The sequence below is a fragment of the Callithrix jacchus genome, chromosome 1, assembly GCF_049354715.1.
Source record: "Callithrix jacchus isolate 240 chromosome 1, calJac240_pri, whole genome shotgun sequence".
Classification (NCBI taxonomy): Eukaryota; Metazoa; Chordata; class Mammalia; order Primates; family Cebidae; genus Callithrix; species Callithrix jacchus.
Window position 1 is genome coordinate 148,218,077 of NC_133502.1, and position 23,615 is coordinate 148,241,691.

Sequence of the window (23,615 nt, forward strand, 5' to 3'; positions counted from 1 at the left end):
TTGTAGCTACATTGTGCTTTTTTAAAATTAATAAACAATAAATAATTTTCTGTTCATCTATGAAAATTGAATACTAATTTTCAGTTTTCAAGATATGCTGTTTCCATATTAATGATTTACAAAAAGGAAAAAGACAGAATACCTCTGAAACTTTTCAGGAACACTTATAGCAGGTAACACTGTTAGGTTTTCTTATTTTGCACTTGCACACACAAATACAACAAACAATACATGCCCCAGTCCCCTTCAACTCTATATTCCCTCTCAGTTTATATGTAGCTCTACTCACCACAGTTTACTGGAGATTTTGTTTATCTAGATCTCACCCCCAGTAAAACTATTTGAGGGCAGAGACCATATTTGATTTTATAGTTACAGTCCTATCGTAGTTTCCTCCACTTAATAAAGACAGTAATTTATTTTAAGGAATACATGAATGAATGAATAAATTAATCAGTAAATGTGAATATTAAATAGGCATGGCCTTCAAAACTGTTGAAGTTTAAATTAACAATTATATTTATTCCTTTTCATTATCCACTCCCCCCCTTACAATTTTGCAATCAGGATGTTTAAAGATTTTCTGTGAGCTTAATTTCTCAATAAATAACACTCTTGTATGCCTCAATTTCTTCATCTATAAAATGGAATAATACATCCTATCTTCTATGTAGGGATAATGAGTCTGTAGATATAAAGCATTCTGTTTGTTGGAGTAATTTATTCTCAAGGACTGCATCATCAATATTATTGCTATTAGTCACACTACAATATAGGTAGAAACATCAAAGTACTCTTTAAGGGATCAGTAGATGTCAGAGATAGAAAAGCTCTTTAGGATCTTGTCCAATTTGTCCTTGAATGAAGAAACTAAACTCTACTCCTTTTACCTCTCTTCCCTCTGTAAATTACTGTGCTCATTATTCTCTTTGCCTTTGCATATGCCTGGAATGTTGTTCTTTGTTTTTAGTTATTTTAAGTATAGAGATAAGAATGGAGAACAGGGTAGGGCACGGTGGCTCAGGGCTGTAATCTCAGCACTTTGGGAGGCTGAGGCAGGAGGATCACAAGCTCAGGAGTTTGAGAACAGCCTGGCCAACATGGTGAAACCTGGTCTCTACGGAAAATACAAAAATTAGCTGGGCATGATGGAGCATGCCTGTAATCCCAGCTACTCAAGAGACTGAGGCAGGAGAATCACTTGAACCTAGGAGACGGAAATTAACAGTGAGCCGATATTGTGCCACTGCACTCCAGCTCCTGGGCAACAGAGTGAGACTCCATCTCTCTGAATATTCTTGACAATCAATTATAAAATATGAAAATTGGAAGGGCCCATGAAAATTATTCTTGTTTTACAGATGGGAAAACAAAGAGCTCTAGGTTCTCTTTTGATTAGAGGGAGATGTTTTGGCCCTAAAGTAGGGAAGACTGTATAGGAAAGGAAACCTTAGGGATATAGGGGACCACTGCTGCTCCTCTCACATCTCACCAGACCCTAACACCCTTGGTTTCATTAAACCCCTAAACTCCGACTTCAGAAACAGAGGAAGTGAGAAAGTTAATGTTTAATGATAACTTGTTTTTTTGCTACATAACAAGGACCTTGTTATTTTCCAGTGCTCTGCAGAGTACATACAGCATAATGAAAAAAGCGGCATCTGAATTTATAAGATCTACATTCCAGTCATAATGCAAAGACATTTAGTGCTCACTAGATTGTAACCTTGATGCCTGTAATCCCAGCACTATGGGAGGCTGAGGTGGACGTATCATTTGAGGTCACAAGTTCAAGACCAGCCTGGCCAACATGATGAAACCCCGCCTCTACTAAAAATACAAAAATGAGCTGAGTATGGTGACACATGCCTGTAATCCTAGCCACTTGGGAGGCTGAGGCATGAGAGTCACTTGAACCCAGGAGGTGGAGGTTGCAGTGAGCTGAGATCACCCCACTGCACTCCAGCCTGGGTAACAAAGTGAGACTCTGTCTCAAAAAAATAAACAAAAAAAAATAGTAAAAAAATAAAAAATATATATATACATATATACAGGTACATATATATATGTATATAACTCCTTATACATTTAACCTTCAGAGCAATGTCTTAAGTTTTATTCTTTAATTGAAAACATTAGATTTGCGTTAAAGAAAGATTATCATATACTTCAACCATTAATGTTTCTGTACCCAGCTCCTACCCTTTCTGGATCTGACATTTGCTCAAACAAATCTGTCTTATTTAAATGAAAAGAGATGTATATAGGCTTAGATCCTAGTTAGATTTTTTTAAATTATACTTTAATTTCTGGGGTACATGTGCAGGTCCTGCAGGATTGTTACATAGGTATACATATGCCATGGTGGTTTGCTGCATCATCACCTACATTAGGTATTTCACCTAATGTTTTCCCTCTCCAGTCCCTCCACTCCCTACTATTCTTCCCCTAGACCTCCCCACCCCTCAGCAGGCCCCAGGGTGTGATGTTCCCCTCCCTGTGTCCATGTGTTCTCATTATTCAACTCCCACTTATGAGTGAGAACATGAGGTGTTTGGTTCTTGTGTCAGTTTGCTGAGAATGATGGTTTCCAGATTCATCCATGTCCCTGCAAAGGACATGAACTCATCCTTTTTTGTGGCTGCATAATATTCCATGGTGTATATGTGCCACATTTTCCCTGTCCAGTCTATAATTGATGGGCATTCAGATTGGCTCCAAGTCTTTATTATTGTAAACAGTGCTGCAGTGAACATATGTGTGCATATGTCTTTGTAATAGAATGGTTTATCATCCTTTGGATATATATGTAGTAATGGGATTGCTGGGTCAAATGGTATTTCTATTTCTAGATCCTTGAGGATTCACCAGACTGTCTTCTACAATGGTTTAACTAATTTACACTCCCACCAATAGTGTAAAAGCATTCCATTTCTCCACTTCCTCTCCATCATCTGTTGTCTCTAGATTTTTTAATGATCGCCATTTTACCTGGCATCAGATGGTATCTCAATGTGGTTTTGATTTGCATTTCTCTAATAACCAGTGATGATGAGCATTTTTTCATGTTTGTTGGCTGCATAAATATTTTCTTTTGAAAAGTGTCTGTTCATATCCTTCACCCCTTTTTGTTGAGGTTGTTTTTTTCTTTTCTTGTAAATTTCCTTTAGTTATTTGTAGATTCTGGATATTAGCCCTTTGTCAGATGGATAGATTGCAAAAATTTTTGCCCATTGTGTGGTTGCCAGTTCACTCTAATGATTGTTTCTTTTGCTGTACAAAAGCTCTGGAGTTTAATTAGGTCCCATTTGTCTATTTTGGCTTTTGTTGCCATTGCTTTTGGTGTTTTAGTCATGAAGTCCTTGCCTATGCCTATGTCCTGAAAGGTATTGCCTAGTTTTTCTTTTAGGGTTTTTATGGTGTTAGGTCTTATGTTTAAATCTTTAATTCATCTGGAGTTAATTTTATTGTAAGGTGTAAGGACGGAGTCCAGTTTCAGCTTTCTGCATATGGCTAGCCAGTTTTCCCAACACCATTTATTAAACAGGGAATCCTTTCCCCATTGCTTGTTTTTGTCAGGTTTGTCAAAGATCAGATGGTTATAGATGAGTGATGTTACTTCTGAGACCTCTGTTCTGTTCCATTGGTCTGTATCTCTGTTTTGGTACCAGTTCCATGGTATTTTGATTACTGTAGCCTCGTCTGAAGTCAGGTAGTGTGATGCCTCCAGCCTTGTTCTTTTTGCTTAGGATTGTCTTGGCTATGCAGGCTCTTTTTTCGTTCCATATGAAGTTTAAGGTGGTTTTTCCAATTCTGTGAAGAAGGTCAATGGTAGCTTGATAGGGATAGCATTTAATGTATAAACTACTTTGGGCAGTATGGCCATTTTTATGATATTGATTCTTCCTAACTATGAGCATGGAATTTTTTTTTATTTGTTTGTGTCCTCTCTTATTTCCTTGAGCAGTGATTTGTAATTTTTCTTGAAGAGATCCTTCATGTCCCTTGTTAGTTGTATTCCTAGGTATTTTATTCTCTGTAGCAATTGTGAATAGGAGTTTGCTCATGATTTGGCTCTCTGTTTGTCTGTTATTGGAATAAAGGAATGCTTGTGACTTTTGCGCATTGATTTTGTATCCTGAGACTTTGCTGAGGTTGCTTATCAGCTTAAGGAGATTTTGGGCTGAGGTGATGGGGTCTTCTAAATATACAGTCATGTTGTCTGCAAATAGAGACAATTTGACTTCCTCTTTTCCTAACTGAATACGCTTTATTTCTTTTTCTTGCCTGCTGTCGCTAGGACTTCCAATACTATGTTGAATAGAATTGGTGAGAGAGGGCACCATTGTCTAGTGCCAGGTTTCAAAGGGAATGCTTCCAGTTTTTGCCCATTCAGTATGATATTGGCTGTGGGTTGGTCATAAATAGCTTTTGTTATTTTGAGATATATTCCATCGATACCTAATTTATTGAGAGTTTTTAGCATAAAGGGCTTTTGAATTTTGTTGAAGACCTTCTCTGCATCTATTGAGATAATCATGTGGTTTTTGTCTTTGGTTATGTTTGTATGATGGATTATGTTTATATATTTGCATTTGTTGAACCAGCCTTGCATTCCCGGGATGAAACCAACTTGATCATGATGTTTAAACTTTTTGATGTGCTATTGGATTTAGTTTGTCAGTATTTCATTGAAGATTTTCGCGTCAATGTTCATCATGGATATTGGCCTGAAATTTTCTTTTTTAGTTGTGTGTCTGCCAGCTTTTGGCATCAGGATTATGTTGGTCTCATAAAATGAGTTAGGGAGGATTCCCTCTTTTTGTATTGTTTGGAATAGTTTCAGAAGCAATGGTACCAGCTCTTCTTTATACTTCTGGTAGAATTCAACTGTGAACCCGTCTGGTCTTGGACTTTTTTTTTTTGGTTGTTAGGCTAGTAATTGCTGCCTCAACTTCAGAGTTTGTTATTGGTCTATTAAGATATACAGCTTCTTCCTGGATTAGTCTTGGGTGGGTGTAAGTGTCCAGGAATTTATCCATTTCTTCTAGATTTACTGGTTTATGTGCATAGAGGTGTTTTTAGTAATCTTTGATGATAGTTTGCCTTTATGTGGAATCGGTGGTGATATCTCCTGTGTCATTTTTTATTGGATCTATTCGATTCTTCACTCTTTTCTTTTTTATTAGTCTGGCTAGTGGTCTATCTATTTCGTTGATCTTTTCAAAAAACCAGCTCCTGGATTCACTGATTTTTTTGAAGGGTTTTTTGTGTCTCTAGCTCCTTCAGCTCTGCTCAGATCTTAGTTATATTTTGTCTTCCGCTAGCTTTTGAATTTGTTTGATTTTGCTCCTCTAGTTCTTCTAATGTGATGATAGGGTGTCGATTTTGTATCTTTCCTCACTTCTCTGGGCATTTAATACTATAAATTTCTCTCTAGACACTGCTTTAAATGTACCCCAGAGATTCTGGCATGTTCTTTAAGCCTGAAAGTTTATTCATTTCAAGTTTTGTTTCCAAATCTTTTTTTTTTTTTTTTTTTTTTGAGACAGAGTTTCGCTCTTGTTACCCAGGCTGAAGTGCAATGGAGCGATCTCGGCTCACTGCAACCTCCGCCTCCCGGGTTCAGGCAATTCTCCTGCCTCAGCCTCCTGAGTAGCTGGGATTACAGGCACGCACCACCGTGCCCAGCTAATTTTTTGTATTTTTAGTAGAGGCGGGGTTTCACCATGTTGACCAGAATGGTCTCGATCTCTTGACCTCGTGATCCACCCGCCTCGGCCTCCCAAAGTGCTGGGATTACAGGTGTGAGCCACCGCACCTGGCCCCTCCAAATAGGGGTTTCGCCTTATTGCCCAGGCTGGTCTTGAAGTCCCAGGCTCAAGCTATCAGCCTGCCTCGACCTACCAAAGTGCTAGGACTGCAGTCGTGAGCCACCATGCGCAGTCACAATAACCATTTTAAAGTGAATAATTCAGGGAAATTTTGTACATTCATAATGTTGTGCAACCACTACCTCTATCTGGTTCTAAAGCATTTCCATCACTTAAAGTAAAACTTCTTATCCATTAAGCACTTTGTTCCATTGCCTTCTCTCCCTAGCCCCTACCAACTACCAATATGCATTCTGTTTCTATGGATTTATAGGTATTTCACGTAAAAAGGAATTATATATGACCTCTGTCTCTGACTTTTTTTTACTTAGAATAATGTTTTTGAGGGTCATCCAAGCTGTCACATGTATTAGTACTTCATTCATTTTTATAGATGAATAATCTTTTCTTTTATAAAATCAATGAGACCGTCTTTAATTATTACATTTTTTAATGAGTCTAGAATTTAAGGTGAAATTAAGTGATTTAGAAAGGAAAGAGAAAATAACAGAGGTAGTTAATAGAATAAGCTTCTAGTTGACAGTATATAGCTAACTTTTTTTTTTGAGATGGAGTTTCGCTCTTGTTACCCAGGCTGGAGTGCAATGGCAGGATCTCGGCTCACCACAACCTCCGCCTCCTGGGTTCAGGCAATTCTCCTGCCTCAGCCTCCTGAGTAGCTGGGATTACAGGCACACACCACCATGCCCAGCTAAGTTTTTTTTTTTTTTTTTTTTTTTTGTATTTTTAGTAGAGATGGGGTTTCACCTTGTCGACCAGGATGGTCTCGATCTCTTGACCTCATGATCCACCCACCTCGGCCTCCCAAAGTGCTGCGATTACAGGCCTGAGCCACCGCGTGCAGCCAGTATACAGTTAACTTATGGATGAATAATATTTTCTATTTTGTGTATATACCACAGTTTATTTATTCATTCATCCAAGTGGTGTTTCCACTATTGTGAATAGTGCTTCTGTGAACATATGTGTACATATACTTGTTTGAGTACCTGTTTTCAATTTCTTCATTTGCAATTTATGGTACTGTATTCTTTTAGTCACTCAGGTTTAAAAACTGCATGGCACATAGTAGGTGCTCAATTTATATTGATTGAATGTGTTTGTTAAATTAACATGTTGAATTAGTTTTTGTTCACTTCTTTCTCCTTTACCTCTTCTGCCTAATCACATGTTAATTCAGTTATAGACTAAACTCTTCCACGAACTGTATAACATGGAGCAAAACACAACTATATGCTTAGTTTTTTATGCATAGTCTACTGTAGGCCTCTACGAGACCTCTTATATTTATCCTTTTGTAAAATGATGTTCTTGAACCACAAACATAAAGTCAAAGACAACCTGGAAAATACATTTGAACTTAAAACAGAGAACAAATACAAATTGCTCCTTGGAATTGATAAGCAACCTAGAGAAAAATCAGCAGACAGTTTACATTAAAAGAAATTCAAATGACCCTCAAGCATATGAAAATATGTTCAAATATGCATATAAAAGTTATGCAAATTAAAGCAATGCTAAGATATTTTTCCCACCTATCACCTCACTATGTTGGTGAGGCTGTGGATAAATAAGTTTTTTCATACTCTGCCCCTGGGATAGTTATCTAAATTGCAAACGCATATACCCTTTGACCAGGCTATTCCATTTCTGGTAATTTATCCTAAAGACAAACCTGCACAAGTAAGAAATGACATATGTAGTAGGTTATTTACGGGAGCAATATTTCCAAAAACAAGGTGGAAGCAACTCAAATGTCCATCAATAGGAATCTAGTTTTTAAAATGGAAATACCTTCAAGATATATTGTTAAGTGAATAAGATATGGGTTAAAAATAAGACTATGTAAAATTAAGACTATAAATTGCAAAGAAAAATTTAAAAAGGCCAGGTGTCATGGCTTATGCCTGTAATCCCAGCACTTTGGGAGGCTGAAACAGGAGGATTGAGATGGCATTACTAGACAGCTCTTGCAGTTTACTTCAACGCTAGCTAGACTACTTTCTTCAAGCAGTGAGAAAGTCCTAAAGAGTCTTGCTTCATTTTATTCCAACTTCTGGAGTTTTTAAACTAACATTGTTTGTCTTCTTCCATGTATGTAGAAACTATCTCTAAACCTATCCTCTCATTTTCTAGTTTAGAAGCTGCTTCCAAATATATATATTTTAATATATATTTGATTGCACTTTAGGTTCTGGATTGCACTTTAGATTCCACATGTGAAGAACATGGAAGATTGTTGCATAGGTACATACATGGCAATGTAGTTTGCTGCCTCCATCACCATCACCTATATCTGGCATTTCTCCCCATGTTATGCCTCCCCAACTCCCTACCCCTCGCAGTCCCTCCCTTAGTCCCCGCCAACAGTCCACAGCATGTGATGCCCCCCTCCCTGTGTCCATGTGTTCTCATTGTTCAACACCTGCCTATGAGTGAGAACGTGCAGTGTTTGATTTTCTGTTCTTGTTTCAATTTGCTGAGAATGATGGTTTCCAGATTCATCCATGTCCCTACAAAGGACACAAACTCATCATTTCTTATGGCTGCATAGTATTCCATGGCATATATGTGCCACATTTTCCCTGTCCAGTCTATCATCGATGGGTATTTAGACAGTTTGAGGTCTTTGCTATTGTAAACAGTGCCACAGTGAACATACGTGCGCATGTGTCTTTATAATACAATGATTTATCATCCTTCGGATATATACCGAGTAAAGGGATTGCTGGGTCAAATGGAATTTCTATTTCTAGGTCCTTGAGGAATCACCACACTGTCTTCCACAATGGTTGAACTAATTTACACTCCCACCAACAGTGTAAAAGTGTTCCTGTTTCTCTACGTCCTCTCCAGCATCTGTTATCTCCAGATTTTTTAAAGATAGCCATTCTATCTGGCATCAGATGGTATCTCAGTGTGGTTTTCATTTGCATTTCTCTAATGACCAGTTATGATGAGCATTTTTTTCATGTGTTTGTTGGCCTCATATATGTCTTCTTTTGAAAAGTGTTCATATCCTTCACCCACTTTTGAATGGGTTTGTTTGTTTTTTTTTCCTTGTAAATCTGTTTTAGTTATTTATGGATTCTGGATATTACCCCTTTGTCAGATGGGTAGATTGCAAACATTTTTTTCCATTCCATTGGTTGCTAGTTCACTCTAATGATTGTTTCTTTTGCTGTACAGAAGCTCTGGAGTTTAATTAGGTCCACTTGTCTATTTTGGCTTTTGTTGCCAATGCTTTTGGTGTTTTAGTCATGAAGTCCTTGCCTATGTCTATGTCTTTAATGGTTTTGCCTCAGCTTTTCTTCTAGGGTTTTCGTGGTGTTAGGTCTTATGTTTTAATCTTTAATCCATCTAGAGTTAATTGTATTATAAGGTGTCAGGAAGGGGTCCTGTTTCTGCTTTCTGCACATGGCTAGCCAGTTTTCCCAACACTGTTTATTAAACAGGGAATCCTTTCCCCATTGCTTGTTTTTGCCAGGTTTGTCAAAGGTCAAATGGTTGTAGATGTGTGGTGTTGTGTCCGAGGCCTCTGTTCTGTTCCATTGGTCTATGTCTCTGTTTTGGTACCAGTACCATGCTGTGTTGATTACTGTAGCCTTGTATTACAGTTTGAAGTCAGGTAGTGTGATGCCTCCAGCTTTGTTCTTTTTGTTGAGAATTGACTTGGCTCTGCGGACTCTCTTTTGGTTCCATATGAAGATAAGGTGAGTTTTCCAGTTCTGTGAAGAGAGTTATGGGTAGCTTGATGGCGATAACATTGAATCTATAAATTACTTTGGGCAGTATGGCCATTTTCACAATATTGATTATTCCTAACCATAAGCATGGAATGTTTTTCTGTCCATTTGTGTCCTCTTTTATTTTGTTGAGCATTAGTTTGTAGTTCTCCTTGAAGAGGTCCTTCACATCCTTTGTTAGTTGTATTCTTAGGTATTTTATTCTCTTTGTAGCAATTCTAAATGGCATATTGTTCTTGATTTGGCTCTCTTTAAGTCTGTTATTGGTATATAGGAATGCTTGTGATTTGTGCACATTGATTTTTTATCTGAGACTTTGCTGAAGTTGCTTATTAGTTTCAGATTTTGGGCTGAGACAATGGGGTCTTCTAAGTAAACAATCATGTTATCTGCAAATAGAGACAATTTGACTTCCTCTTTTCCTAATTGAATACTCTTTCTTTCTTTTACTTGCTTGATTTCTGTGGCTAGAACTTCCAATACTATATTGAATAGGAGTGGTCAGAGAGGGCATCCTTGTCTAGTGCCAGATTTCAAAGGGAATGCTTCCAGTTTTTGCCCATTCAGTATGATATTGGCTGTGGGTTTGTCATAAATAGCTTTTATTATTTTGAAATATGTTCTGTCGATACCTAGTTTATTGAAAGTTTCTAGCATAAAGGCTGTTGAATTTTGTTGAAAGCCTTCTCTGCATCTATTGGATAATCATGTGGTTTTTGTCTTTGGTTCTGTTTATGTGGTGAATTATGTTTATAGACTTGCGTATGTTGAACCAGCCTTGCATCCCCAGGATGAAGCCTACTTGATTGTGACGGATAAGATTTTTGATGTGCTGTTGCAATTGGTTTGCCAGTATTTTATTGAAGACTTTTGCATCTACGTTCATCATGGATATTGGCCTGAAGTTTTCTTTTCTTGTTGAATCTCTGCTTGGTTTTGGTATCAGGATGATGTTTGTCTCATAAAATGATTTGGGAAGGATTCCCTCTTTTTGGATTGTTTGGAATAGTTTCAGAAGGACTGCTATGTCTGGTAGAATTCGGCTGTGAACCCATCTGGACCTGGGCTTTTTTTTTGGTAGGCTCTTAATTGCTGCCTCAATTTCAGCCCTTGTTATTGGTCTATTCAGGGTTTCAACTTCTTCCTGGTTTAGGCTTGGGAGGGTGCAAGTGTCCAGGAATTTATCCATTTCTTCCAGGCTTACTGGTTTATGTGCATAGAGTTGTTTGTAGTAATCTCTATTGTAGTTTGTATTTCTGTGTAATTGGTAGTGATATTCCCTTTATTGTTTCTTATTGCATCTATTTGATTCTTCTCTCTTTTATTAATCTGGCTTGTGATCTATTGTGTTGATGTTTTCAAAAAACCAGCTCCTGTATTTATTAATTTTTTGAAGGGTTTTTTGTATCTCTATCTCCTTCAGTTCTGCTCTGATCTTAGTTATTTCTTGTATTCTGCTAAAGTTTTTTTGATCTTACTCCTCTAGCTCTTTCAATTTTGATGATAAGGTGTTGATTTTTTATCTTTCCTTGCTTCTCATGTAGGCATTTATTGCTATAAATTTTCCTCTAGACATTGCTTTAAATGTATCCCAGAGATTCTGGAATGTTGTGTCTTCATTCTCGTTGGTTTCAAAGAACATCTTTATTTCTGCCTTCATTTCATTGTTTATCCAGTCATCACTCAAGAGCCACTTGTTCAGTTTCCATGAAGTTGTGTGGTTCTGAGTTAGTTTCTTAATTCTGAGTTCCAATTTGATTGCACTGTGGTCTGGGAGAGTGTTTGTTATGATTTCTGTTCTTTAGCATTTGCTGAGGAGTGACTTACTTCCAAGTATGTGGTCAGTTTTAGAGTAGGTGTGATGTGGTGCTGAGAAGAATGTATATTCTGTGGATTTGGGGTAGAGAGTTCTGTAAATGTCTATTAGGTTTGCTTGGTCCAGGTCTGAGTTGAAGTCCTGAATATCCTTGTTAATTTTCTGTCTCATTGATCTGTCTAATATTGACAGTGGAGTGTTAATGTTTCCCACTATTGTGTGGGAGTCTAAATCTCTTTGTAGGTCATTAAGAGCTTGCTTTATGTATCTGGATCCTCCTGTATTGAGTGTGTATATGTTTAGGATTGTTAGCTCTTCTTGTTGCATTGATCCTTTTACCATTATGTAATGCCCTTCTTTGTCTCTTTTGATATTTGTTGGTTTAAAGTCTATTTTATCAGAGACTAGGATTGCAACTCCTGCTTTTTTTTGTTCTCCATTTGCTCGGTAGATCTTCCTCCATCCCTTTATTTTGAGCCTATGTGTATCCTTACATGTGAGATGGGTTTCCTGGATACAGCACACTGATGGGTTTTGGCTTTTTATCCAATTTGCCAGTCTGTGTCTTTTGATTGGGGCATTCAGCCCATTTACATTTAGGGTTAATATTGTTATGTGTGAATTTGATCCTGCCATTTGGATACTAGCTGGTTGTTTTCCCCTTTAGTTGACGCAGTTTCTTCATTGTGTCGATGCTCTTTACCATTTGGTACATTTTTGGAGTGGCTGGTAGTGGTTGTTCCTTTCTATGTTTAGTGCTTCTTTCAGGAGCTCTTGTAAGGCAGGCCTGGTGATGATGAAATCTGAGCAATTGCTTGTTTGTAAAGGATTTTATTTTTTTTTCACTTATGAAGCTTGAGTTTGTCTGGATATGAAATTTAGGCTGAAAGTTCTTTTCTTTAAGGATGTTAAATATTGGCCCCCACTCTCTTCTGGCTTGTAGGGTTTCTGCCAAGAGATCTGCTGTGAGTCTGATGGGCTTCCCTTTGTGGGTAACCTGACCTTTCTCTTGGGCTCCCCTTTGCTTTTTTTCCTTCATTTCAACCCTGGAGAATTTGGTGATTTTGTGCCTTGCAGTTGCTTTTCTTGAGAAATATCTTTGTGGTGTTCTCTGTGTGTTCTGGACTTGAGTGTTGGCCTGCCTTGCTAGGTTGGGGAAGTCCTGGATAATATCCTGAATAATGTTTTCCAGCTTGGATTCATTCTCTCTGTCACATTCAGGTACACCTATCAAACGTAGATTAGGTCTTTTCACATAATCCCATATTTCTTGTAGGCTTTGTTCGTTTCATTTCACTCTTTTTTTTCTCTGATGTTGCCTTCTCATTTTATTTCATTGAGCTGATCTTCAATCTCTGATATCCTTTCTTCTGCTTGGTCAATTCAGCTATTGAAATGTTTGTATGCTTCACGACATTCTCGTGCTGTGTTTTTCAGCTCCATTAATTCATTTATATTCTTCTCTAAGCTGTTTATTCTTGTTAGCATTTCATCAGACCTTTTTTCAAAGTTCTTAGTTTTTTTTGTATTGGGTTACAACATGTTCTTTTAGCTCAGAGAATTTTGTTATTACCCACTTTCTGAAGCCTGTTTCTGTCAATTCATCAGATTCATTCTCCATCCAACCTTGTTCCCTTGCTGGTGAGGAGCTATGATCACTTGAAGGAAGAGAGGCATTCTGGTTTGGGGTGTTTTCATCCTTTTTATGCTGGTTTATTTTCATCTTTGCGGATTTAATCTTCCTGTGGTCTTTGTAGTCAGTGATTTTCAGATGGGGTCTCTGAGGGGACGACCTTTTTGTTGATTATGAAGTTATTTCTTTCTGTTTTTTAGTTTTCCTTTTTATAGCCAGGTCCCTCTGCTGTAGGACTGCTGGAGGTCCACTCCAGACCCTGCTTGCTTGGGGATCACCTGCAGTAGCTGCAGAACAGTAAGAGTTGCTGTCAGTTTCTTCTTCTGTTATATTTGTCCCAGAAGGATACCCATCAGATGTCAGCCTGAGCTCTCTTTTATGAGGTGTCTCTTTGGATATACAGGGGTCAGGTAGCTACTTGAGGAGATAATCTGTCCCTTATAGGAGCTCAGGTGCTGAGCTGTGAGCTCCTTTGTTCCATTCAGAGCTGCTGGGCAGGTACATTTAAGTCTGCTGCAGCAGAACTCCTAACCGCCTTTTTTTCCCAGGTGCACTGTCCTGGGAAGGTGGGGCTTTATTTATAAGTTCCTGATGTGCTGCTGCCTTTTTTCAGAGATGCCCTGCCCAGCAAGGAGGCAGCCTAATCACAGTCTGCCAGTAGAGGCATTGCTGAGCTGCCATGGGCTCTGCCCAGCTGCTGTGTGCACTTCCTTGCAGTTTTGTTTACACAGGTATGGTTGGAACCACCTTAGTAATGGTGGATTGCTTCAGTAATAGCAGACTGTCTCTGTAACGGCAGACTGCCTTGGTAATGGTGGACTGCCTCAGTAATGGTGGATGCCCTTCCCCCCTATAGAGCTATACTGTCCCTGGTCCAATTGTGCTTGCTGTGGAACTCAATCCAGAGGTTTCAGATTTCTGGTCTTTGTGGGAGTGGGACCCACTGAGCCAGATCACCTGGCTCCCTGTTTTAGCCCCCTTTTTTTCAGTTGAGTGGATGACTGTCTCCCAGGCATTCTAGGCGCCGGTTGAAATGGCACCCAGATTTGTTTGAGTTTTTTTTTTTGCGCTGACTGAAACAGCCATGGTGGAGACTTGTGATGCTTTTCTGCCTTAGAATTTCCTGGTCTCTGGGCGCTAAAAATTCATTTGGAAATGTGATCACTCACCCTCTGCGCTCTCGCTTGGAACTGCTCTCCAGAGCTGTTCCTATTCAGCCATCTTGGATCCTCTCTCCTGCTTTCAAATATTTAGGCTCTTACATTCAAATTACTGTTCCAATCAGAACCAGAGTTAAAATAAAAGCCTGTCTGTCCTTTAACATTTTGATGATAGTTTATGTACTTCTGTTTACATGGATAAAATTTATAGTCACCAAGAATAACATGTCAACATATCTTGACTGAAATTGCCACTTTGAATTTTTCTAACGTGGTTCTAGTATTAACGTGGTTCTAGTATCTACTAGCTTCATAGTAGCTTCATAGCAGTTAGAATAGTAGTTGTATATTAAGTGTTTAGTATATAAATAAACTGAGGTATAGTTTGAAAAAGTTCTTCAAGTCACCTTGTCACTCGCAGAGTGATGAATTGTTCTGATTTTCCGATTCTCATCTTAGTATTCTTGATACTGCTGTACTGGGAGAAAATTCACATACTATACTAAAGCTTACTTTCTCAGACTTCTGGTCCTGTTGGCCATGAGTAAAACCCAGATCCAGTTTTTCTGTTTAAACTCCAAAGAAGCACTGAAGGGTTTCTTTCTCATAGGTCAGATTCAGGATTTGAACCCAAAGCTGCTTTCTTTAAATCCAGTGTTTTTTCTTTATCATACCTCTCAAACACTGTAGAGCAGCCTTGAAGATTTTGTTGTAAAATCTACATCGTTGTGGACTTTTCTTTTAAATATTATGTTTCCCACAGTTGTATTCATTTTCTAATCATCTTCATCTCTTCACTGACTCCCATTTTTACAAAGTCATGAAAATACAAGCATCTGCTTTCCATGAATAGATTCAGAGATCTCACAAGCCTAGATTCCCATGGAAACCAATCAAAAACTAAAAGGAAAAGAAAGAGTATATATTGAATTTCCATGAAACCTACAGCTTGTTTTTCATTAGACTCATGCTGGTTTCTTTTAAACTCCGGGCACAGGGCCAGCGAATATTTTTATGGCTGGTAAAAAGGAACTTCAAATCCATTTACTTTTATTTAACCTTTTAAAAATTAATTTTGTGTATAACATCAATTCTAAAGAAAATTTGAGCATTAATTTTCTAATTACCTTCTTATGTCATAGGGCAGTATTTGTTTACATAATTTCCTGTTCTTGTTTTTTTCCAACTCATATTTTGTGACTCAAAAAAGAATGAGAGGGAATCAGGATGATTATTATTCCTATGGTGTGAATACTGTCAGCTCTTGGGCACGACATTTTCACTATGACCAATCATAGGACTAACATAGGGAGTCTTTTTGTACCTTCTTTAGCTGTTAAGCTTTTACAAGGTGCAAATGACTAAAATGCCAAAGTAAGGGGGATTAAGAGACCCAGGGAGGGGATAACTAGTGAGGAAAGTTTGTAATTTTAAATGAAGCAATCAAAGTAGTATTCATTAAGATGGTTACACTTGAAGGAAGACTTAAAGGAGGTGAGAAAGTTAGCTATGCAAACACCTGAGGGAAGAGCATTCGTCGCAGGCAGAAGGAACAGTCAGAACAAAGGCCTTCAGATGGGATCAAGCCTAGAATGTTTGCAAAATAGCAAGAAAATTAGTATAAATTGTCTTCATGCCTGTAGTCCCAGCACTTTGGGAGGCTGAGGCGGGTGGATCATGAGGTCAAGAGATTGAGACCATCCTGGTCAACAAGGTGTAACACCGTCTCTACTAAAAATACAAAAATTAGCTGGGCATGGTGGCATGTGCCTATAGTCCCAGCTACTTGGGAGGCTGAAGCAGGAGAATTGCTTGAACTCAGGAGACGGAGGTTGCAGTGAGCCGAGATCATGCCATTGCACTCCAGCCTGGGTAACAAGAGCAAAACTCCATCTCAAAAAATAAATTAATAATAATAATAATAAATATATATATATATACCTTATAATGTATGAGCAAAAGGAGAGCTATAGGAGATGAGGAAAGAGAAGGAATGGTGGCCTGATCCTGTAGGGCCTTAGAGGCCATTGTCAAGAATGTGTTTTCACTCCAAATGAGATGAGGAAGGTTTGAAGAAAGGAGTGACATGGTCTGACTTATGTATTAATAAAAGAATCATTCTGACCAAGTGAGGAAATTTTCCTCCAGTTTTAGTACTATCTATTCCTTCACCCATTCCTTATATAATATGCTTTCAACCTCCTCATCCTGAGCAGTTTCACCAGATATGCACATATTTGTCTAAATTCTCTTCAAAACGTGATACCTCCAACAGAATACGATGCCAGTCTGATGAGCCCAGAGTGTTACATGACTATCACTGTTGACATTTTGGTAATGAAATACAGTTGTTTCATATTGAAGATTTTTCAAATAAAAGCTCTAAATCTGCTTTAACTACATCCTGTATTAATATGGCTGTGGTTTTTGGACCCAAATGTAGCATCTTACTGTATCCATACTTTGAACTTTCCCAGACATACTTAGCTAAATTGACCATTCCATCCTTTGTTCCTCCAGTACCTTGTGTACTCAACCACTATTATACCACCTCTTACTCTGAAATACATTTATTTATTTACATGTTTTATTTCTCCACAGATGATGAGCATCTTAATGTAGAAGAGTATCTTAGTCATCTTTTTTATTTCCAATGTCTAGTAGTACTTAACAACACTCAATCCATGCTTGCTGATTTGAATTGGGTTCATCATGTAACCTACTCAGGTCCTCTTGATTCTTGAGTCTGCCATTCAGTATAGTTGTCATCTCTCCCACTTATGAGTCACCAGGATTCTCATCCTAACCTTTGTTATTAAAACAGATCCTGCTTATAGAAAAGCTTAATCATTGAAACACTAGTACTGAAACAAACTTCACTAATTTAAAAAGTTGTTTTATTCTTTTATTATACTTGTCTAAATTATGTCATCAGTATTAACTCAACCTCTTGAAAAATTTTATATAATCTATCAGAATCCACTTGTTGACCATTCCAGTTCTGATGGGTATATTATTCATTTATTCATTCATTTGTTCAACAGATAAATTTTTAGTATTTAATATGTATCAGGCATTATACTATATCTCAAAGTACTTTAAATTTAACCTATGTCTAAATATGTGGTCTTTCAGATTTTATTATAATAAAACTAACATTTCACAATATAACTACTCATTTTCAGGCAATTTATTAGACATATACTCTTAGTTTATCTTAAACAATTATAGATTTCAGAAGACATGGTTTGGGTCCTTTCATTCAAGTCTTTCCTATCTCTTTGTCATTTATCTCTTTGTAAGCCATTTTCTCTTAAGGAATTTGGGCTAAAATATTAGACTGTACTTTGAAGTAATGATTGTAAACTTCATGTATATAACTGGTTATTTCAGTGTCATAGAGATTGCAAACTAATACTGTGTGTGAGTGTGTGTGTGTGCGTGTGTGTATATACAGGTATACACAGGTGCATGCTTTAAATTGTTATTTAATTGAATGGTAATGCTTATACATATTATAAAATGTTAACGATACCAAGAAGTTTTGCAGTGAATAATCTCAGTGTTAGGAAAAGTTTCTATCTGTGAGTCAAAATATAGAAGCAATAGGGAAAAGATTAATAAATATGGCAACATAGTAATAAAAAATACTTTTTCTTTCCAGAAAATATGGTAAGCAATGCTAAAAAAAAAAAAAAAGACAAATTGGAAGCAATATTTGCAAATTATATCATTATCAAAGGTTTAATACTCCTCATATGTAAGGTGAAGAAGAAAAACACTACTGACCCAATAAAAATGAGCAAGAGTATATCTGGATAGTTCACAGAAAAGAAAACGGCCCTTAAGTATATGAAAATATGCTCAATATTATCATAAAAGAAATACAAATTAAAATGAGAAAGAGATAACATGCTTCATCTCTCAGACTGGCAAAACTCCAAAAGTTTGACAACATGTTCTGATGGCAAAACTGTAGGGAAGTGAGCATTCACACATTGCTGAAGGAATGGTTTTCTTAGTCTGTTTTGTGTTGCTATAACAGAATACCACAGACTGGGTAACTTATAAGGAAGGAAATTTATTTCTCTCAATTCTGGAGACTGGGAAGTCCAATATCAAGGTATCAGCATCTGCTGAGGGTCTTCAAGCTGTGTCATTCCACAGTGGAACGCAGAAGGGCAAAAGAGGGCAAGAACAAGTGAGGAAAAGGGGGACCAAAATCACTTTTATCAAGAAGCCACTTTCATGAAAACAGCAGTAATTCATTCATAAGGTCAGAGCCCCCATGGCCTAATCACCTGTTAATGTTCCCTCCTCAATACTGTCATAATGACAATTAAATTTCAACATGAATTCTGGAGGGGCATTCAAATTATAGCATTGGTACAACTCTTATGGAGGGAAACGTAACAATATCCATCAAAATTAACCAGAATATGCATTTACCTTTGATCTAACATTGCCACTTCTGGAAATCTAGTCTATAAATATGTGGTAAAAAAAATAAAAAATGTATACATGAGGTTATTTAATTGCAGCATGATTTATAATAGAGAAAGCTTGAAAGCAAATGCAATTTTTTTGTTGTTTTTTTGAGACAGGATCTCACTCTCCACGCAGATTGGAGTGCACTGGCACAATCATGGCTCAACTGCAGTCTTGACATTTTTGGGCTTAGGGAATCCTCCTACCTCAGGCTTCTGAGTAGCTGGGATTATAGGTGTGTGCCACCACAACCAGCTAATTTTTGAATTTTTTTTTTGTAGATATGGGGTTTCATCAGGTTGCCCAGGCTAGTCTCAATCTGGGGCTCAAACCATCAGCCCTCTTCAGCCTCCCAAAGTGCTGGGATTACAGGTGTGACCACCATGCCCTGCCTGCAAACGTACTTGTAGAGGACTGGCTAAATAAACAAGGGTATATTCACATAACAGAATGCTATGCATCTGTAGGGAGTAATGAGAAATATTTTTGTATAACATTATAAAATGATCTGGAATGAAAAAAGCAAGTGCAGAATATTGTGTATGATATTCTTTATTTTATATATAGCTGTGAATTGGCCTCCAGGTTTATTATTAAGAGAAAAAAGTAAGGTGCTAATGAGTATGTGTAACCTTTTTTCCAGGAAAGAGGAGAAAAACATTTTCTTATATTTTTAAAAGATGAAAAAGTAAATGAAAAATGAATAAAGACTCTTACATAAAGGCAGAAGGAGATAATGTAGAGGGGACAGGAATGGAAGCTAGTCTTATCTGAGTATATCTTGTTCTATAGTTCTGATTTTGGAACTTTGTAAGTTATTTCCATAATGATAATAATTTAAGTGTGTACAGGTTAGGCACAGTGGCTCATGCCTATAATCCCAGCACTTTGGGAGGCTAAGACAGGCGGATCACCTGAGGTCAGTAGTTTGAGACCAGCCCGTCGAACCTGGTGAAACTCAGTCTTTACTAAAAATACAAAAATTAGCCAGGCGTGGTGGCACACGCCTGTAATCCTAGATACTCAAGAGACTGAGGCACAAGAATGGCTTGAACCTGGGAGGCAAAGGTTGCAGTGAGCCAAGATTATGCCATTGCACTCCAGCCTGGGTGACAGAGTGAGACTCCATCTCAAAAAAAAAAAAAAAAAATTTAAGTGTCTACAATGAGCAGTCCATAAAGATTGATAACCAAATAAAACAAAGACACCTGTGTATTAAGTTGGTAGCTTAACTGCAGAAAGAATTATTCAAATGACTTTATTATTTTTGTTTCTACTTTTTGAGGTGGAGTCTCACTCTGTCATTATGTTATCGGAGGTAAATGGGTATTCATCACCTCAAGCATTTATCATTTCTTTTTTGTTAGGATTACAGTTCCATTTTTGGCAAAACTATTTTATTATTATGGTACATTCATTCTTAGGAGGGACATAATGTTTTGTTGTATCTATTTTTATGATGTTAGCAATTAGTGATGCTCAGTACCTAGAGCTCATTGTTCATTAGGAGTTACAAAATGATGACATTCTATTTCTATCATCGATCCTACAGTTATTAGCTGGAATAATTCATTAAAGAGAAATTTCCCCTTATATACATATATATTACTCACAATCTATGGTCTAGTTCATATAAGAAAGGAAGAAATGAAGGAAGAATGCTTGATTCTCTCACATTATTTACCAATTTTCAAAATAATGAGTTGATTTCCTGGCATCCTCCTAGTATAATCAATTTTTTTCATTTTTAATATCATTATGAACAAGGCCTAGAATTTTTTAGTATCATTTTAACATTTGCTGTATCAATCCATTGAAGTTATTATCCTTAATTAATATTCAGATTACTCTATTTTTGGCTTGTGGGAGGCCATTCAACTAGACTTCTGGATCCACTTGACATGGTCCTAGTGTTTGATAGCTTACTTGCTATCTGCTATGTCCAAATATTCCAGATTCATTTCTGTATTTTTTGCTTCAGACCTGGAATCAGCCATTTCTCCATTTGCTTTACTTTTGGTAGGAAAAAGTATTTGGAGAACACAATCTAGGATCTAGGGAGTTCACTGCTACTGGGTTGGTGATTATTTCTAGGCTTTTATAGTGGGCAGAGCTTGGAGATTTTTTTGTTTTGTTTTGTTTTTGAGACAGAGTTTCGCTCTTGTTACCCAGGCTGGAGTGCAATGGCGCGATCTCGGCTCACCGCAACCTCCGCCTCCTGGGTTCAGGCAATTCTCCTGCCTCAGCCTCCTGAGTAGCTGAGATTACAGTGCCCAGCTAATTTTTTGTATTTTTTTAGAGACGGGGTTTCACCATGTTGACCAGGATGGTCTCGATATCTTGACCTCGTGATTCACCCACCTCGGCCTCCCGAAGTGCTGGGATTACAGGCATGAACCACTGCGCCTGGCCGAGATTTTTTTTTAAGCAATAAACGTATTATTTCATCACCTCCTATTCTAATTTGGGGCTAAAAGGTTTTAAACTTAACCTCTTTTTACATTTCTACTCCTTTTGCTCAGCCAGTCAAGAATGATAGAGTATCACATTGTCTAGATGAAAAAACCTGAGACTTAAGAGCTTGAGTAATTTGTCACTAAGTGGCAGAGTCAGGGTGCAAATATAGATGTTTGACTCCAAAGTTTCTGCATAAAGTCATCTTTAGAAAAATTGTGTTTTAGCCAGACCTCCTTTGGGAAGCCGAAGCAGGATGATGGGTTGAGCCCAGGAGTTTGAGACCAGCCCTGGCAACAGAGCAAGACCCCATCTCTACAAGCAACAACAAACAAAACAAAACTAGCCAGGCATGGTGGTGCATGCCTGTAGTCCCAGCTACTCAGGAAGCTGGGGCAAAAGGATCACTTGAGCCTGGGATGTCAGGGCTGCTGTGACCCATGGTCGCACCACTCCAGCCTGGGCAACAGAATGAGACCCTGTCTAAGAAAAAAAAAAAGAAACCACAGATCCCTTGCTGCAAGGAGTAGCATTTTTAACAGAACTGCCAGGTAGATAATTCAATTCAACTAACGTGTATTAAGCACTTATTAATATTTTTATAAGTCCTATTCACCTGTATGATACTGGTATCTGTAAACAAATTTGATTTGTTGATTTATATACAAATCTAGATTTATCCAGAATGCAACCACTTTCTCAACATTCCCTTTACCACCACTTTGGTCCTAGCCACCATCACGTTGGGTTGGATTATTGTAGTAGCCTTGCTTGGATAATTATAATAGTGTCCTAACTGGTCTCCTGGTTTCTTCTCTTACCCCCTGCAGTCTATGCCCAACATGTAAACCAGAATGATCTTTTAAAATGTAAGTCAAAGCATGTCACTCCTCTGCTCCAGACCCTTTAAAGGATTTTCTGGCTGAGCGCAGTGACTTACACTTGTAATCTCAGCACTTTGGGAGACCAAGGCAGGCAGATCACTTGAGGTCAGGAGTTCAAGACCAGCCCAGCCAACATGACACAACCCCATCTTTACTAAAAATACAAAAATTAGCCAGGCATGGTGTTGCATGTCTGTAGCCCCAGCTATCCCTGGAGGCTGAGGTGTGAGAATCACTTGAACCTGGGAGTCAGAGTGAGCCAAGATTGCACCACTGCACTCCAGCCTCGGTGGCAGAGGGAGACCCTGTCTCAAAAAACAAAAACAAAAAAAAGATTTTCCATCTCGGAGTAAAAGACTAAGAATTTCCTGTGGCCTCTCAAGCCTTTTATGTCATGTTCTGAATTCTGTTGTTTGTATGACCTTATTTCTAATCTTTCCCTTATTTCCTCTGTATAAACCACTCTGACCTCAGTGCTGTTCTTCTAATAAGTGAGTAAAGCTCTCATCACAGGTTTTTACATTTGCCCTTCCCTCTCCTAGGAATGCTGTTCTAGTAGGAATCTCTGTGTTGAACTCCCTCACTTTCATCAGTTTCTTACTCAAAAGTCACTGTCTCAGTGAACCCTTTTCTGGCTATCCTGTCTCATACCTGCCTCACCTCACACATTGTATTCTCCCTACTCTGCTTTATGTCTTTTCTTAGCCCTTAGCACTATCTAAAATACTTTATATATTACTTATTCATCTTGCTTATTGTCTTTGCCCCACTAGAATATAAACTCCATGCAGTCAAGGATTTATTTTTGGTCTTTGTATTCCTAATTTATCCTCATTACCTAGAACAGGTAGTGCTCAAAAAATATTTGTTGAATGAACGACTATACTTCTGAAGTTATAGCTTTATTAATTCTCCCAGGTGGTCCAGGATTTCCTGCATTATGCATATATTATAGTCAAAAACAATATGATGAGATTCCAGTTATCTAATACTAGAATATATTTTAAAGGAAGAATAGACCTGTTTTGCTATCTTTCTTTTTCTCATACGGTCCTTCCTCCCCACCCCAGCGACTCCTGCTTGTACTTCATAGAATACTTCCTCTCTTGGGACTAGATATTTCTTTCTCTTTTCTTTTCTTTCTTTTTTTTATTTTTTCTCTCTTCTGGTTAAATAGCCACAGACTGTCCATTTGAGCTGACTCTCGTTGGAAAGTGAGTCAGTGCAGCCTAGTGGAGAGCAGAAGCTGGAGCATTTGCATCTCCAAAATGTTTGTATTGACAAATGGCAGTCAGTTATTGGCATTTTTATCCCTTGGTGATACTTCAATTGGCTTATCTTTGCTGGTCAAATGCCTTAATTGTTCTGGCCTTTAATTCAGTCAAAGTTGGAGCTAGAGCAGAGGGGAAAGAGAAGGAGCCAAACTAACACAACATCAAGCTTGAGCTGGGAGGCTACTGGCAACGATCAGCCTGTCATAATGTTATGATTTGTTCATTTTTATACCATTTATTAGCCTTTACTTGTTGTGCCATTTGGC

General features: G+C 37.9%; 1 protein-coding gene and 1 pseudogene across 7 annotated transcripts in view; both read left to right on the forward strand.

Annotated features, from left to right (window-relative positions):
• The window catches only part of INVS (inversin), a 196,847-nt gene that overhangs the window by 33,157 nt on the left and 140,075 nt on the right, over positions 1–23,615 (forward strand). The gene's annotated exons all lie outside the window — the stretch shown is intronic.
• Positions 1–23,615, forward strand: part of LOC144582601 (homeobox protein NANOG-like) — a 39,488-nt pseudogene continuing 15,873 nt past the window's right edge. The window contains exon 1 of the transcript XR_013535638.1: positions 1–23,615. This exon is cut by the window's right edge and continues 15,873 nt beyond it. The product of XR_013535638.1 is annotated as a homeobox protein NANOG-like (transcript).